This window comes from Cydia pomonella, chromosome 15 (assembly GCF_033807575.1).
Source record: "Cydia pomonella isolate Wapato2018A chromosome 15, ilCydPomo1, whole genome shotgun sequence".
Lineage (NCBI taxonomy): Eukaryota > Metazoa > Arthropoda > Insecta > Lepidoptera > Tortricidae > Cydia > Cydia pomonella.
The window spans coordinates 9,099,292-9,119,574 of NC_084717.1; positions in this window are offsets into that span (position 1 = coordinate 9,099,292).

Sequence of the window (20,283 nt, forward strand, 5' to 3'; positions counted from 1 at the left end):
AAAAGTCGAAGCTCGTGCTAGTTGGTAACCACGCAAGTTAGTTACCTATATAGTTTGCGAAATGTTTTTGTTATGTGTGTGTATCTGCTTATACACGGTGTAACATGAGGAAACCGAATGATTTTAACAGTGTATTCCTGATCACATTTAGATACTAAAATGTCATATAAACTTTTCCGGATTTCGCCTAGTTTCAGGGTTAATACCAATTAAAAAAAAAACATCTTATTGTAACTTAGTGGAAAACGATGGCGATGGTGTCATTATGGGGCGTAGTCTAAACATCCTTACTGATAGATGTCAAATAGTGACAAGTAACCTTCGCAAAAACTAGGTTTTACAAAAAAAAATTGTAAAACAAAAAACATTTTTAGTGCTAGTTTTACCATAACATTAACTTTTGATGTTCAAATACATTAAAAAAAATATATATATTTTTGGCAAAATTTTCGTAAATTCATGTTCCTCGTGTTACAACGTGTATACTATTCTTGATAAATAATGTGAAAATGAAAGAATCTAGTAAAGATTGCTTTAATTTTAATTACATAAACTGGTAAAAAAACCATCACGGAGTACAAGAACATAGAATGATGTTGACGTAAGAATTGCCAAGCGAGACGGTTACAAAAAGGCGCGATAGTCGAAATTGAAATAACATATTTAAACATTTATTGTATGTTAGACAAACAGACGCAAATTTTTCGCAAATACAACTAAAGAGTGACAATGTATTTTTGTTTTTCAATTCTTTAAAAATTCGCAATGAAAAGTGAAACATGTCACATGATATAATAATGACTTTGTAATTAAACAGCAAGTACTAAAAGCAAGCTGTCTACAAACTGCATCGAGTAGTCATTGCTCTTAAATTTCTAGATTAGGTAAATTAAAATATTGAATAAAATACGTTTCTTCAAACAAAAAAGTCACTTTCGACTCTGACATATCCAAATCGTTACTAGATGTTAGACCTAATATTTGACTTATATTAACCCTTTACCGCATCTTGTTTTAAATTTGAAACGTAATGATATTTTCCTCGTGGATTGATTAAATCAACTTATAATAATAATAAACTTTAAATTTTAAAGTTCGAATCGGGCCGTAGTGTTATATTCGTGGTCGTAACATATTATTTAACACCATAATTTACGACAAACTAGACGTCCTCTGAAGTTTCCGTTGGTCTATAAAGATTGAGGCTCGATCTCGTCGGCAACAAACAAAGGTACTCAGATCAAACAACGCTGAGTGGCGAAATTTGAAATTTTATAACGGTCATAAAAGAGAAGGTTACATTAGGAGTTGGTGGAGCGTTTTAGGGATGTTTCACACGCCACATTAATGCTATTTATTGATTATAACGAAACCTTTATAGAGAGCATGTATAAAATGTAGAGGGCAGCACAGGAGACGTCAGATTTTTGGCGCGAGGTGTGAATGTGAAGTTTATGCTGTCAGTGTAGCCCACAAGATGACAGAACCTACTTTGCACAAGAAAACGAACCAGAACGGTAGATGGCAACACATACTTTGGCATGCAGTGTCAATGTATACGTTTATGACTCCGATTCAAGTCACAAGTTAGCAGATTCTCCAACGCGCACGGTCCCTATACAACTATCCCCTGTATAATGTTAGTGTTATATGTACCTGAAAGTTGTCGTAAGCACTTTGATGTACAAAATATACACTGTGTTTTTTTATTTTCGTTAATTTCAAGGGTACATCCCTGAGCTTAAATTAAGTAACTTTCTCCATGACACTGGTATTCTAATTAACTCCATTTCGGAGATAATCAATAATTATTTTTTATCTTATAAGACCGTTACGAGCGTGTACCTGCCTTAGGGCCTGTTTACATAACGATTAGTGTTTAGTACGAGTTCATACATTTGCTACTAAACGTAAGTACTATCTCGAACGATTGATGTTCGAAATTAAATTGATATGTCACAGTTTTCAATTGTTTGGTTGAGTTTAAATGTAATGCCCATGTTACAACAATGGCTTATGCAACATTTAATTATTTTTCATAAAAATTAAAAAAAAAAACAATATTTTTTTGTAAATCAACTATGCCATTTTGTGTCCTTAAACGTAATTACCGATACCCCAAAGTTAACGGAATTCAATAAAAACACATAAGTAGGTACTCGTAGATACAGCCAGCTGCAGAGATAGTTGACCCCCCATTACCCTTGCATACAAACTTATATGCAGGGGTCAATTATCTCTGCAGCTGACTATACATACAATATTTAATGTTTACCAATATATAACTTACACAAAAGCTAACGTATATCCCTGTAAGAAATCTCTCAGTATAAACGCTAAACTCTCACTGTCTAACTTTTACGCTTTCAGTGCTAAACTTCGGAACTTATTTTGATGTGTAACAAAGTGATATGTAATATTTAATAAACTTAAGCATGTAAAAATCTACAAAACGCAGGAAATAAGGAAAAGCTGGGTACAATTAAGCAATTTCTGTGTTGCTATGAAGTCTATTTTTTTATTGTCTTTTACGCTGGTTGCTACTTTTTATCTATCATTATTATTCGCAGACTCGTTTTTAATGTTGACAGCCTTAATAACGTTTAATGCACGTTGATATTATCATACAGAAATAAGTAAGCATAGAGTGCTCACTCCATACATCAGTTTTATTACCAAAACGCTTATTATTTCCATACTTTCCATAGTCGACATCTAGCGTCAAGAAGCTGATTTATCAGTACTGCTTCTTGACAACAGATGTCGCGACTAATGAAAAATATAATCCTCAACAATTTTCAGCTAATATTATAACGGGATTAACCGGAACTCTATTTTCAACTCCCGCTTGTAATAATTCTAAATTGTTGAGCAATATACACTTTTCGTCAGTCGCGACACTCGTGGCATCTAGTGTCAAGTAGCGGTATTGATCAATCCGCTACTTGACGCTAGATGTGGACTACTAAAATAATAAGGATTTGGGCAAGAAAACTGATGTATGGAGTGAGCAATCTATGCTTACTTATTTCTCTATGATATTATGCAATTTATGTATTTTCTAAAATATATTGTTTACACTGCTAACATACCTACTCGTTTTTTATATTTTCTAAGAAATAGATAAAGTATCCGAGTTCGATAAGGGTTTTTCATGCCAACGATATTTATACATAACAGTAAACCTTCCTCAACCCCAATCGCCTTAACGAGCCCAACAAACACACCAGTGAACTGCAAGTTGTTTGTTCCAGCTGAACAATGTGGGTCTATGTGAACCCCTCTTAACCGGGTTTTATATCGCACGAGGCTGGCTAATGAAAGCAACCTTCCATGTTTTATTATCCACTTAACTGCGGATGGCGGAGTTTTAGAGTCAAAACACTGCGCAATCTTCGGCGGGATCGACAAATATGGAGCACGCGATGATGACTTCGCTCAAATATCCCGATTTTATTGCTCATCAATTTGACGACAAATAAATACGACAATGTAGAATACAGCAGGAGTTTTCCAATTTCCAATGTTCACTTTCCCTCGTAATATTTTCGATACAATTGTTGGTAATAAGATATTTGGTAGGTGACCAACTAGAATTGTTTTACTTAATAATAAATATATCTTGATAAGCACTTCTTATTAGGGTTCCGTACCAAAAAGGTACTTACAAAAGGAACCCTTATGGTGCGACTGTTTGCCCGTCTGTCTGCCTGTCACATCGCTAAATATCTCGAGAACCACTTAAGCTATCGATTTGAAATTTTGAATAATTATGAACAACGCTGAAAGTATTTTTTTTTATTTACTATGGAAAATGCTCAATATGAAGAGGAGGCAAACTTTCAAAGTCTAGTGACTAGGTCAAGTGGGATATCTTTAGAAAGAGTACACTCCAAAACATTTAATTTTTTATTCTTCATAGTGAATTAAAATTGATTTGTGAAAGGAAATGTAAAAAAACAATACCTTTCCCCCCTTATCTCCGAAGATTAACGAAGAAATATATTTTTTTTTACATAATATTAACATTACGATAATTTTTACAAGAAAACTATGTATAATCAGACCTCTATCTTGATAACTATTTTTTAATGAACAAAAAACATTTCCGAATTCAGTTTGCAATTTAACTAACTTTACGTGTGTTTATTATTACACTTGCAATGTCTATGAAACATTAAAGACACCTTTTTCAAATAAAATAACAATTTTTAAATCGGTTCACATGATAGAAAACTATGCTCGAGAAACTAACATACAATAAATTAGTTTAGCAGACAATAGGGTTGTTTCCATCTACAAATCTTAGGGCAGAATTGTATCCTAATAAATTCTTTAGGATTATAAGAACATGTTAAACTACTTTTAGGGGACCTGTAATGACCATATTTTTGTAAATATTGAATTTACATTATTTTATGGCACACGTCACGTGACCAAACTCGAAACGTCTTTGAAGATTCTGATGACGTCACAACTCTAGGATTGACACTGTTGACAGTTAGGCGATAAACAACAAATGACAAATGTCAGTTGACAGTTCGTATCTTCTACGTGTGTATGTAGTTATGTGTCAAACCGTAAACTGTGACGTCACACAATTTTCAAAGAGCGTTTTGGGCGCGAAAGCATCTGTCAAAATATATTTTGTTAATCTATACATATAATAAAGCTGAAGAGGGTCGAAAGTCTGTACATGGAAGATATTCGAAAAAAAGTTGGCTGGGGATACTTAGAATCGATAACAGAACACGTTACAACAGTTTTTAGAATTTTTGTCTGTTTTTCTGTTTTTCTGTTTGTCTGTTTATTTAACCGCGCATCACGTGAAAACGGCTAAACGGATTTTGATGCAAATTTTACTAATCTGTCGAGAAAATCCCCGGCCAAGTTATAGGCTAAAAAAATTCAAGGGGGGGGGGGGCGTAGCCACTACACTCGATTAAGTTTGCACCTGAGTCTTATGGCGCTACAGAAAAGGAAAGAAGAAGGTGCAAACTTTTCTTGGTTTTTTTTTGGTTTGAAGGAGGTGCAAACTTTTTTCAAATATATGCTATGACTATCGAGTACCCTGCTAAACTAACAGATGGCGCCGAGAAAGGATTTTGCCGAATTAACTCTAAATTTAGAAGAGGGGGTACGGATATAAACAAGTTTAATTGTATTTAACAGTAAATTGATTGTCACACATTGCACAGTGACATCTTTTGGGGAACTGAGTAAACATTTAGTAATCAAGTAAACTAAAAATGAGTTTACTTAAATACTTACGTATTGGTGGTAAAATCAACACGCGCATAATTGCATAATTATTTTAAAAAATATTAATTTTCTCCGTCATGAATTATATCTAATCGTAATTATATCGCATCCATATTCATACGTATAGCCTTCTTTAAGCACTTAATGATGGCCACGAAGGTGGGTACTTTGAAAAAAGTTTTCTCTGACGTTTGCGGAGTAAATGTCAAACGATTTGGAACTCGCATTTTATACGCGTTTAAATGCCTTCCCGAAAAAAATGAAATCTTTCGGGAAAGTCTCGCAACGCATTAAGGCTACAAGGGGCACGGTCTCAGGAGTCTGAGGAAGACCACGGTAAGAGACTCAGTGGCGCTCTAGCCAGGCAGGCCGCTTCACTTTCGGCTGAATGCATGCCAGCGCGAGTCTCCGTTGCGATCCCAAAGACATCGTACGCAATCTGTGAGATCGCTCGAAACTAGCGACGATCGTGATTTCAAACATAGCCACGACTACCAGAGACGTTATGCAGAATCGTTCCTTCCGTCCGTGAAAACCTCATTCGGAACGGAGACCTGACACAGGTAACGCAGCGTGAGAAATCTTGGGTTTGTGAGAGAGCCATACTCACGCAAAAAAAAGGAATAGGCAGCGGCAGTTAATGCGCGGAAATCGAAGGTGAACATGCAATATATAATTCCTCTAACACTGTCTTGGATGAAGGCAACGTCACAACATACCCGGTGGAGTTCCTAAACTCATCGAGTGCTTCAGGATTCCTAGCACACGTTATGCAATGGAACCCGGCTAAAAGTAGTGCAACTGCAGCGAAACCTCATCGAGGCGCAGATCCTGATGGGGTGCGGCGCCAGAGAAGCCGTGTTTATCCCGCGCATGCCCGTCATCTTGAGCAAGTTCCCGTTCCGCTTCAAGCACCTACAGTTATCCTAGAGCGTCTGCTTTGCCATGACCATTAACAAGTCGAAGGGGCAAACATTGCGCGCCGCCGGCATGGACTTGCGCACGGGCTGCTTCTCGCACGAGCAGCTCTACGTGGCGTGTTTGCGCGTTACCAGCTGCACGGAGCTATTCGTGCTAATACCCGCCAGGGAGATTGACAATGTGGTGTACAAAGAAATATTGTAAAATGTCAATGTTATGTAAACATACTTTATATACCTACTTATTTGTATGTGACTGTAGATATAATTGTATGTATATATTTGGGTGTGCATACATAAACGTAACTGTAAATAAAATGCCAATGCTCGGCCTCAAGATTTTGATCTTACTTCTAACTAATATTACACCTAAATCCGAAAGTATGTTAGGAAGTATGGATTTCTATGTGTATATATTTCTTACCTTTTCATGGACCGATTTGGATGATATTTGCCATGGACATGATTTGGATAGTACAGTCAAGCACGTAAAAATACAAAGATGGTACTGTATTGTCCGATATATACCTACTACTCTATGTCGTTTAAATCACCTCAAAAATTTGAATAAGCGCGAAAAAAACTTGATTTTGGACTGTAGTTTAAGTGGTACCTAATTGTAAAATATTTTATCTGGACTTTAGTCCTCTAGCGTATCCATCTGTCAACTTTACTTCAAGTTCCACCTCCATGGGAGAGGGAGAGAAATTAGGGGCGAAATAGCCGCTTAATAACAGAAACCGAATTCCACGCGGGCGGAGCCGCGGGCACAGCTAGTTTAACATATTTAAAGCCGTTTTTAGTATAAGAGTTGAATTTTAGGGCAACTTTTAGTTAATATAGAACGTAATACAAGCTTTTCAAAAAATTGGAAACAACCCTATTATTCTTAGTATAGGTACTTCTGATTAAAAGTTTTCGCCTTTATAGTTACACAAGATAATTCAAAGTATGTACGGTACCCTCGGTGCGCGAGTAAAACAAACTCACTTGACCGATTTTGTTCTCAAGTGGCGGTGGCAGTACTAAACGATATTATTTTACTACTTGTTTGAAACATCACATTATTCATATTTTATAGTTTTAGTGAAGCCTTGTCATATAAACCTGTACACATGTGGTATATAAAGCTGCAACATTTTTATCTAGATACTTACAGTCAAGTGCAAAAATATATATCGAAAGAATCGTCTCATAAATATGGTACTACGCTCTTATTACACTGGAATAAGATGCTATGGGACATATTTTTGAGTAAGATGTGTACACCCATATTTTTACACTTGACTGTACCTACACATATAGTCACTTGATAAATCAATTCCTGAATACCTAAATCAATGAAGTGTTCTTTCAATAAGTAAAAAAAACTTTAGGAGAGACTTCCGATAAAAATATTAAATGGTACTAATTAGTAACATTATGGCATTTTTAGGCTACTCATAAAAAATGACAATGGAGCATTGCAGTTTAATGTCATTAAGGGTACGTTCCTATTATCGATGTCTAAATGCTCCCAATTACCTTTTTATTGCTTGTGATCATCGCGGCACATTTTAATAACAATAGCAGCGCACCACGTAGTCGCAATAAAGATTTCCCTGATCTAATTTTTCACGCGAAAATCGAATATCCCTTGTAATACACGTTCCATCAATATTCGAGCAAATATTTTGTTGACACGTAATCATCCTGACCAAAAATAACACAATAATTCATACGTTGACATGATGGCCGCATAAACTAATATTTGTACGTTAGAAAGTTGGTGCCATAAAGAAGTTTGACATCGTATCTTGAATTATTGGCGGGTCGAATAAAAAACTTCCCCATCGCGAGAGGCCGGAACTAGTTTTGTAACAATTGTAAATAAATGTATAACATCCTTATAATAGTGCTTGCAATTGAGGTGATCCACAATATTTTTGCCCTATACAATATCATACCATACCATACATATTCATATTTATACCTTTACATATTTTGTACCATTTTTTTTTGTAGTGTGCAATAAAGCATTTTATTATTATTATTCTCTTTATTCATTTAATGTCTTAGATTAGGATTTTTTATAATATGGATATAAAAGTAAAATATAAAAACACTTACAAAACAATACAAAAAATATAAACACATTATAAAAAAACCTAACCTAGGGTGCCGCCAGCAGCGGGGCAAGGCCCAAGCTGCCGGTGGTCAGGGCCGCAGAGAGAGGAACCGCCGCACTATCCGCGCCGTGCTCAAGATCACCGCCTTCTGCATCTGACCCTTGATCCAACCACCTAGCGAGAGTCTCTCAAGGTGTTGTTCGAGACTCTTCGCTATGAGACCGTTCGCTGAAACGACTATCGGGACAATGATCGTCGAATCAACATCCCACATGGCGGTTATCTCGTGAGCCAAGTCTAGGTACTTACTGGATTTGTCCTTCTCGGCTTTCACGAGATTCTCGTCATGGGGGATGGTGATGTCGACGAGCACGGCCCGGCGTTGCGATCGATCTATTATCACGATGTCAGGCTTATTGGCTACAATAGTCCTGTCAGTGATAATAGATCGATCCCAATAGAGCGTGGCACGACCATTTTCGAGAACTGGCGCAGGTGAGTACTTGTAGTACGGTACTTCGCGGTCCACAAGGCCGTATAGAAGAGCAAGTTGCTGGTGAATAATCCTGGCTACGAGATTATGTCTGTGCAAGTACTCGCCGTTAGCAAGATGAGAACAACCGGAAATGATATGCCTGAGTGACTCACCGGGACGGCGGCATGCCCGACAAATGTCGACCGTACCGTCCTTCAGGATATATTTCCGATAGTTGTTCGTCATCATAACTTCGTCCGCAATTGCACAGGCAAAACCCTCGGTTTCTCCGAAGAGGTCCCCGAATCGTAACCAGTTCACCGACGCGAGCAGGTCTACGTCGGATCCCGTAAGGACTGTGGTCCACTGCCTCATACACGCGCTTAGGAAGGCTCTTAAAGCTGTATCAACTTTATACAGCTCTAAGACCCTCCCCAGCCATGAGTGAGGCACCGAATCATAGGCCTTCTTGTAGTCAATCCAAGCGGCAGAGAGGGCCCCCTTATTCCGCCGGATTTGTTGGCAAATGGTCATGTCTATGAGGAGGAGCTCTTTAGTACCACGGGACCCAACCCTACATCCATTTTGAGCGGAGGCCAAAATGTTGTTTGCGACAATGTGCGCGTTTATTTTTGATCTCAAAATGGATGTAAGGAGCTTGTAGAGTGTAGGCAAGCACGTGATGGGTCTGTAGTTCTTTGCTTCCGTGGTACTACCGGACTTATAGAGCAGGAAGGTGACACCAGTTGTTAAGGAAGGTGGGAGAGAACCAAGCTCGAGGGCTTGTTGAAATTGTGCTGCCAAGCGTGAGTGCGAGCATCGGAACCATTTTAGCCAGAAGTTGTGCAATCCATCCGGCCCAGGGCTTTTCCAGTTCTGGGCCGTGCGGATGGCACAACTTACGTCATCGGGGCTGATGGTAATTGCCCCCATTGGTTCAATAAACTCGCACTCACGCTCGACAACACTCATCCAATCCCCCTCGGTGTGTTCGACAGGCACTGACCAGATGCTACGCCAGAAATCAGTCATGGCAGTAGCATCCGGCGACCGCGTGTCGGACGCCCGAAGGTTGGTTTCCTCCCACTTTCGGTATACCTTCCTTTGATCACTCTGAAAAAGACGATTCTGCTGGAATCGATCCACACGCTTTCTGTAGCGGCGAATACGGTTTGCCCATGCATACACTTTCTGCTTAAGAAAGTCGATGCGCTCCGTGAGATTGGCAATATAGTCGCGGGGCTCAATACCCGTCCCCGCGAACGCCTGATTCACAAAGCGCATTACTCGGGGGCGGTGGTTGCCCCCCCTGAAGCAGATCAGCTTTGCAATGAGAGTCCTAAACGAGTTGATACGTCGCTCGATCCGTATTTGCCATGCGGGGGCACCTCCGGCGGTCCTAGGTGCACGTTCAGCGTCCGGAAACTTGACTCGTGCAACACGGCACGCCGCGATGGCTCCGCAATACATGATCGCGTGCGTATCATCTAAATCTTTACTAGTCCGCAGATATGGCTCTAGTAAAGCGTTTAGGGCTCCCATTAGCGCTAGATTGCGTTTATTCATAGGCAAACGTGGTAATCGTGGCCTAGTGTTGGGTGTGGACCGATACTGCGTAATCACCTCTTCCAGAGTCCTCCTCAGTTGCTCATTGGCAGATGTACTCACGCTCTGACTCGCAAAGTCCCCCTCATCGGTACTGAAATCAACCCGCGGCGCCCCCGATGCCAGGTCGGGTGCGGGCATCGGATCCGGCGACGTGGCGGGCAGATCTCGCACCGAGGAGGAGTCCGCGCGAGCAGAGAGAGCCTCCTGGCGAAGCCGATCAAGTGTCGCGTCATCCAACCGCTTTAGCCGCTGAATGACGCGCACCTGATCCGATAATCGTTGTTCCGATACGATGATGGTAGGTTCAAGAGCCTGAAACAGAGGAAGTATTCTTGAGCGATACGCGGATAGCTGTGTTCCCCCCTCTGTAGCCCCATAGTAGGCGCGCATGACGTTCTCATTCATGGATTGAGACCATCGCATGCGACGCACTACACCACCGGCAGCGGGAGCCGTGGGCGGGGCAGGATGTCCCGCAGGCCCCAAGCGTGCCGGCAGCGGTGGCCGCCCTCGTCGCGCAGGTGGTCGTGGCGGCGGCGGCGGCGGCCCGCACTCGTCGCTCGACTCGCTGGTGTCGGGCGCGGTGGCAAATTCATCGCCCGACGACGATTGCGAGGAGACGGACGAGGCGGGCGAAGGTGGTGGGCGTGCGTTGAGTGTACTTGTAGACGCTTTTTGACGCGCTTTACTTCTTGTTAGCATCTTTTCATCTTCCCTGTCATTGTCGTGTATGTTGGCAAATTCTTTGCATTAATGCGTATTGCGGTCACTATCCCTTTGCACGGTGGCGCATTAAAGTGAGGGTAAGTTTTCCCACAAAATTTGTACAAAGTAGGTGTAAAAAGCCAATAAATTACATATTTTATCAAAAATAACAGGAAAAATGTGTAAAAACACGTCTGACGTTGACTGCGTCATTTTTTTTTTTTTTTTTTTATTATTATTATTATTAATATCACTTAATATTTAGCCACAATCTACGCTCACCGATTGATTGTAATCTACAAATTATTCATTAGATAGGTTTAAATATACTTATTTTATCACAAATATCAGAAGAACGCTGCTTGCTTGAGGTAGGTACTGAGTAAGCGGCATTCCAAAGCATTACTCAATATTACATATTAGGCTATGTTGTAAAGTAGGGTTATACATATATCAATCAGGTACACAAGTGTAAACATAATATATCTTTGAACGCAAATGCACACTATGCCTAGTAGTGTTCGTAAGGGCGTATGCTTTTTGAGTGCTCATCTTTAATAGGTACTCGACCGGCTTTGTAAATTCTATTAACTAGAGTATATTAAATCTAACTTAAGGCTCCGTGTGTTCAGGTTCTTCTCTTAATCTCACTGAGCGAGATTGCTCTACGTACCCGGGATCGCGGATATCATGTTTATTAATTTAGTTCGTATCAGTATTGCGATACAACGAGGAAATGCCGCCAGCATCCTTGGTACAATGCCTCAAGGGCCTATTTTAGATATAAGCTAGTTATAGTATTCATCTGTATATATCTATTTAAATGTTTTGTATGCTGACAAAAAAAAGTTCGATCAATATAGAATTGCGCATTTTTAGAAGCAATTTTCATATTTTATCCTTTGTACAAAATTTGTCAAGTTTTTAAGGTGCGATTTAGATTCTATAGAGCGGAAGTCAAGACATCCGGTTTCAAATTGTTGAAGTTACCTATTAGATAAATGCCTTAAGATTGCTATTAAATTTATAGCAACCGTATTTTAATCTAAAAAAGCTACGATTTTCAAAAAATCTGTTGGCTTAACCTACTGAACCCTAATGGACTAATATCATGTAGATTTTAGTCTCCATAATCCACAGGCACAGGTTTTTTAATGGTCGATAAGCCGCGTGATTCACAGCTAGAATTGAAAGCATCCATAGACAATTAAGTTATCGATTGAAGAAGTTGGCGGGCATTGAAAAATAAGTCGAAGCTTGAGTTATTTTATGTTTGTTAGATTCAGTCTCTTTCCAAGGAAATTGTATATTTCCTACGGCAACAGCTATCATTGGATGAGATAGCGATAACGTTATCCTTATGTCTTTGCCAGCCCAGAATTCGACCTCAGGCAGGTAATAACTATACGCTAACTTCAACATGGGAAAGGAACACAAATATTGAATCAAACTTAGTTTCTTGGAGAAGACAGAGCCCGCACCCTGTGTTAATTAATTATTAAGTTTGGGTTCAAATTTAATGAACTTATCTAACTTTTCATTAGAAGAATAATTTATTTTAAGCTATGAAATGTCAATAAGGAAGTGTAAATGTTAATAAAAAAGTAATTATTTTAAATTAAAAAAAAAAACGGTATTCTGACATGATCAACATGAAATGCGGATAACTTTTTAATTTGGATATCTACACAGGATATCGTTTTACCTTTTTCAATAAGGAAGTGACCAATATTAAAATACATATCCAACAGGTCTCCATCGCCATACAGCGTGGCAACGCTGCGAGTGTGATGGGGACTTTTGGACAAGGCATGTCACAGGACGGGCTTTAGGTTAGTTTAATAATTTTAAGTTTGTGTTTGTATAGTGGTGCTTTTTTTTTGTTGTAATATAGTGATTTATTTACGTTTCTTTTTGTAATGATTTCATTATCTAATTATGTAATGTTCATTTAATAAAATAATGTGAAATACATATAGGTATATACATATATCTTTAGGTTATTTAATTATGGCTCTTATTAATAAATCTCACGGTTATGTACGGTAAATATTCACGGTACCTAAATATTTAACACGAAACAGTAACATTTAGTTCAGCTATAGAGAAATAAATAAACATAGAGTGTTCACTCCACATAACAATAAAAACCAAGTTTTTAATGAGGTTTGGGAAAACTTATTCGTAACAAGGTTTACCTAAGCTTAATTAGTATTAAGTTTCGAGCAAGTTTTAAACTTATTAGTAATACGTTTTACCATGCCTCCCATGCAACTAAATATTATTAAGTGAGAAAACTCATGTTTGGAGTGAACACTCCATTCTTACTTATTTCTCTATGGTTCAGCGTTCGTAGATACAGTAAATAAAGCAAACATTTGCTGTCAATGTCAACTACTACGATAAATGGTGCAACACCTAACTTCACGAATTATTCAAAACAAATGGTATCCCAAAAATGTGAAACGCCAAACGTGGCGCCAAATCATCCGTTTGTCCAACGTGTTAACTGAAATTTGCATAGTTCGACGAAACTTCGCGGTTGGAAGTTGCCGCAAATGTTTCACAGCGACCAATTTGAATAATGTAGACGTTATGTTAGGTACCTACCCGAAGGGCATAATTACGTTTCCTAATCAAATTATGCATAACTAGCTTTTCGCAGTGATTGTGTTTATGTTCGTTGCTGTCGAATCGCGAAATGGCGGGGTAAATTTCTTCGAACTCGCTCCTGACATATTCAATTGGTATTATTCTTAGATCACGAGGACTTTTCTTGATACACCTGTTTACTACGTGGGTAAGATACAGGCTGATTCATGAGATGTGAGCAGGAACAACACTTACACACTCAGTACGTAAATGTTGATGGATCGTCCATTATCGTATTTAAGTAAAACAATCAACCTTTTTTTCTTTTTTAACTATTTTGGTAAGGACAAATGTAATAATATTCAATCATCCTACAACACCAAAATAATCAAAATAACCATTATGATTATGAAGAAAAAATTGTCACACTCGAGCGAGATACAATTTTCTAAAAGTAACCACCGGACTTTGTTGTCATTGAATTTGACACATGTCATGAATAAAGCAGAGTATCGGTACTTGACGGAAGTATTCTAATTGTAGGAAGTCCAAGTCGTAAATAAATTAAACCTTTTTTTACCCGCAAGAAATAAATTAATGTTAATCTTACTTCTACTTGAACGAAACAGTTGCTTATAATTGTATTTACTGATTACGCAGGGTTGATCCTGCTCGTATCTCCCGAACCAACCTGTATATTATCAACATGAGGTGATCTTAAAAAGTTAAATTAAATGATAAATTAAAAAATTACAGCGTCCGACTTTCCCCGATTAGACACTGAGCACATAATATATTATGGTCTGATTCTATCAATGCTTCTAGAGACTTCCGAACAGGCTCTATAAGAGGTCACAGCGTTACGATACCGATCTCTCAGTATGAAAATTGACATTTCTTCAACCAAAAAATGTCCCTTTTGACAATGATAGATTGGTATTGTATCGCTATGACTCCTAAGAAGCATTGTTCGAATCTGGCCGATTATAACAGGAACCCCAACCATAGAATCTATAATCACCGAGCCCAACATGAAACATTTCTATCATTCTCTTGAGTGAACATCATTTAATATTGTATTTTTTTTTTTTTGTAGATTTCACTTTTAACTAGAGTCCTTAATGAAAGGATATTCATAATTCTAGCTATCTATTTAAATGTTCCTTATGTATCATTCCACGGATATGTGCTGTACAAATGCATAGATACTTTTTTCTCTATTAGCGTTATTTATGTTGTTGTTATTAGATAACCGGTTTTTATAAACATGTTTTGAGTCCCTTCGCTATCGTAAAAACACTCCTCCACCTAAAAGTTGTACAGGATATGTGGAAACTATTCTGTACGATGCGCTTCAAAGGATATATCATATATAGGCATGTAACCGATGAAAAAGGAAAACTATCACGTATAAGATAGAGTTTATCGATTATCAATCTATTGGCGATTTAATGCTAAATGGGCACCTACTGCAAGTAGTACGTCTACAAAACCATACACGTAAGATGGCTCGACCCATTCTTGGTAGGTTTTTATGTAGATAAGATGAGATACCTTTCTATTAATTCAGAAATAGAAAAAAGGATTACCTACGTATTTTCGAATAAGTACCTTGTGTAGTTAGGTTAGCGTTATTTATGTTGTTGTTATTAGATAACCGGTTTTTATAAACATGTTTCGAGTCCCTTCGCTATCGTAAAAATACTATTCCACCTAAAAGTTGTATAGGATATGTGGGAAACTATTCTGTACGATGCGCTTCAAAGTATATATCATATTGTATAGGCATGTAACCGATGAAAAAGGAAAACTATCACGTATGGTAGACGCTCCATTCTTGGTAGGTTTTTATGTAGATAAGATAAGATACCTTTCTATTAATTCAGAAATAGAAAAAAGGATTACCTACGTATTTTCGAATAAGTACCTTGTGTAGTTAGGATTTCCTTATTATTTTCTTGTGAAAATTAAATGAGTATCTATATAGTCCTAACTGCAATACGAGCTCAAATTGACTTGATATTCATACTACGCTAGGGGTACGTGAAGCGGGCATATGGTTCGCTATAATCGTAAAATTTTATCGCCTTCGATGCTGAAATGATACACGAAACAATCTAAATTACAGCCCCGTCGCCTGGCAACCGGCCAGTGTTTTGGTAATCATAACTTTCCAATTTGTAACTGAAACGTAGATCACGTAAAGCTATCGAATTACTGATTACGTATTACGTTTTAAGATCTTGAACGCACGAAGAAAAAAATTGTCGAACAGCGCCATCTATGCGGTGGCTATAAAATTAATTCGCCTATAACAGGAAAAAGAAAGTGTAGGTAGACAAGATATCAATAACTCAATACAGTTCAAATTCGTAGTTTAACATAGACTTAAGTATAATTTTTCATTGTGTATTGTGTGCAATATAATCTGCTCCAAATACTTGTAATAAAAGCAAGTAGAATAGCAAACATATTTTACACGTTAATGTAAGTACATCGTCTGTATTTTCATAACGGGGATGCGCAAAAAATACAAAATACTTTTAGGCACTCTGCCAAATTTAATAAAGCAGTCAATATGTTTTCCACGGCCACCTATATCCAAGCAAGCAGGGTTAAGGACGCTTATGTGGCGTCTACAATATGCCTAGCTTGTATGAAAACTGTTCCTGAGCTTATCTTCTTACTTGGTGGCTTTGAGGCTAAAGGTGCCATATTGAGCCGCAAAGGCGGCGACATTTTTCGGTTAAATTACCTTCGTGCTTGAATGTCGTCTGCTTTTAAAGGTAATCCTGGAAAATTTGTTGTGTAACACAAGTTTCTCTGTGTTCTCATAGTAGCTGATATTTTCATTTTTATTTGTTTTTAGGTTAAGTTTGCTTATTTAAGATCAGTTGAGTATTACTATAGTTAAGTATGTAGGTAGTATTTAAGGTACTTACCATTTCAGATTTTTTTAGTTATATTGCTGTTTACAATAAAACCGATCGCTACTCAGATTACAAAAATACAAAATTATAGTTAATCTTGCTAACTAGTTAGTTTTACTGTGGTTTTACTCTGTGGGAATATATGTTCTAGTTGGTTGATACGTTTTATTATTCAATCCCTTAATTTGATCACTCTAGAAACATATATCCAAAAATTTATGTCAAGACATCAACAATAAAAGATTTGCCAATTATAAAAACAAATCATAAACCATATAATTAAATATTATGCATACGTTTTAAATGTTAATCTTTCGTGAAAAGTAATATAAAATGAATTTTTAAAAGTAATTATTACAATTAATAATGAAAACTAAAACTAATTAAATATTATTATATTTTTATTTCAAGTACCAAGAACAGTTGCGAAGCGACGTTGTCTTCATTCACATCAAACAGCCCGAGTTGCGTAGAATAACAAGTGCATAATTTTCTCTCAAATTAAATAAGCAAACATAATTACGCAGCCCACGAACCGCCATTCCATTACAAACCCTATCACTAACAGCAAAAATAAACCGCAACCTCTCAAATCCGTACCGATGATTAACCCTGTAGTAGCTATTAAAAATAGATAAAACAAAAATATTGTTGGAGCCGGTCTCAGGGGGCCGTAGCACGTGCCTCCGCCGGCGTCCGCTAGACTGCAATTCAATTACGTAGCTTCTGTACAATGTACAATGTGCGCTAAAATCGAATAACTGAAGCCAAGCCGGCACACCTTATCATTGAGGGGGTTGAAATGGTTTTATTTTAAATTGCGTGCATTACCTCCACAAAATTGTCGTACGTCCAGGAATGCAGGGTTGCTGATATTCTTGCGCATGTTTATGGCTCATTTTTATACTTAAATCGGAATAGGAATAAATGCACATCGAAATGGCTTCCTGAATCTTATTTAAATAGGTATATCCCAAAAAAATGCGTTCTTAGTTTTACGAGTCAATAATACTAATTGTTGCTGTATTATTAGTTATATTACCAGTAATGTAAGTGTTACTTTTAAACTGACGATATTTAATGTATGTACACGACAATTACTAACGGATTTTAATCACCGTTGTCTGCCAAACAGCGAGGAATTAATTTTGCATCCAGCAATCTGCGAATGCATCCGCAGCAGCTGTTCTGACACAGACTGACCGATTTGATATGCACCCTTCTGTTTATCAGACGTAGCATATATTACGTTATGATCAAAAATATTAGACAGCTACCTAACTGTACGTTTAGGTACCTAAAATAACAAAATACTGATGGAAAAACAACATTCTTATTGGCAGATACATTAAGGCTATCTGTTTTCTATAAATATGTGTATAATAATTTATATGAAGGTGATATTTTATTAACAGATTATAAATAAAGTCGGATGATTGCAGGAAACGCTTCTGCACATATATTTTATAGAGTCTGATGATCCAATGGCCATAAGTTATACGAGTATTATATCTCATTCTATAACCTTAACTAGAAAATGTCACTATAAGTAGTGTCAATGTAATTTATATCAAAGTATAGCTTACTACATAGTAGGACCCACTGGAACCTGTTAAGTATTAAATGATTGATGAACTGAATGATAATACACTTAGAAAACTATTTAACATTTAATGAAAGAATTAAATCACATTCATATTATAACTAGTAGCAGAAAAATTATTTATTCAATCTACTCAGGTTGGTACTCGTATCAACACTTGCAAATTTGTAAGTTTTCCGTAAACAAACGGTGGCAGCAAATTTACGTCCCGTCGAGTGTCAGTACGAAATAAAATCGTTATACCAATTGCATTAATTCAACTGCATAAAAATCAGCCAATTATTCAAATTCCGGGATGCTGTGAACCGAAGAACGTATCGATGAATATTTATTGTTTTCCACTGAGAAAAAGTAAAGCGAGAAAAGTTTTATCAACGTACCCAACTACCCACTCTCGGGCATAGCAGAGAAGAACATAATAAACACAACAAACAACACAACTAACAATACTGCTATCACTCCCATGTCTGTATATGGGTATATGTGAGACAGCTGTATTTGTAAAACAAAATTTGGAACTTTTCCCATCATTTAATAATAATTTGACGAATAGATCACTCAGACAATATCAAATGACACTACCTCCCTGGAAGTTAAAACTAAGAAAGAAAAGTGCCTACTAATATTCCCGCATCTATTAAGACACTTCCAGATGCAGAGTTTAAGAATAAGTTCAAAACCATATTATCTAACGCATGCTTCTACAAGGTTGACGATCTTAGTTATACATTTTAGTAATTACCCATAATATTTTATATCCATATAAGATATTGTTTCTATTCGTAATTAATGATTTGGAAGACACGGTCAATCAAACACAACTGAGTTTCTCTGTAAGAAAAGATTTATTGAATTAATCTACAAGTACCTAAGTTATTCACAAACAGTACGAGTTAAACAGTAACAAAAATAAACTTTACCTGTAAGAAAAGAAACGACATTTAATGTTATTAATCACAATGTCGATTCTCAAATCACTATAAAGCTAGACTTTCGTGGCTAGCGGCCGATACGACAGCCGCGTGCGGCCGACCCGACAGCCGCGTGCGGCCGACCCGCGCGACAGTCGCGCGCGGCTGACGCGCGCGGCCGATGCAGAGCTCCAGACTTTCATGGGTCGTGGCCGATGCGTCAGTCGCGCGCGGCCACTGGCATTGGTGTGTCTGTCCAGTGCAGTTTTGTGAGATCTTCAATGGCTTCTAAAAAAGATATTTTGCTAGCGATGCTAGAAGAAGAAGAGGATGACGATTTGCTATTGTTACATTATTTCAAATAAAGAAGTCAAATTGATCCAATTTTCAGGAACAGAAATGATGAAGGATTTTATCGTATTTTGATAGAGAGACACTTAAAATCTGATGAAGAGGAATTCAGGAAGTTTTGTCGATTAAATAAAAGGCAATTTAATTTTGTTTTGTCTTTAATATACGACTAAATCAAACCATAAACATAAAAAAAAAATACAATCTGCCCCGGAGAGAAGTTATAATCCGTTGAAGAAAGGACGTATAAAAAAGTGTGCTTCGCTGCCAAATTGATAAGAATTTCTTCTTCTTGCAAAGAAAATGATGCATTGTTTGCCATTTTTGATTGCGCGTCACGCGTCACACACAGACCAACTGAACACGACCGCGCGCGGCTTGCGACTGTCGCTACTGACGCGAGCCGCGCGCGACTCGAGCCGCTACCCTCGAAAGTGGCGCCATTAGTTTCATACTGATTATTACTGACGCGCGGCAGATACGACTGTCGCGAGCGTCAGCCGCGCGCGAATGTCGCTACGGCCGCTAGCCACGAAAGTCTAGCTTTAGCTTTTATTAAATATTGGTTATTAAATTTATTTTGTCATGACGATGACATGACAGCACTTCTAGGTTATAATCTACCATAGATTATATAAGCCGTGTATGCCGCGATCTGCTAGTGACTGATGCGCGGAATAATTTAAATGAAAGAAAATTGTATTTTTCTTTACATCCATATCTTAGACCCTTTGACATTCAACAATTGTAATTTTAAAATTAATGTAATAATAATATGTTATACGTTATACTATTAGCAGAATATACTTAGTAAGTAC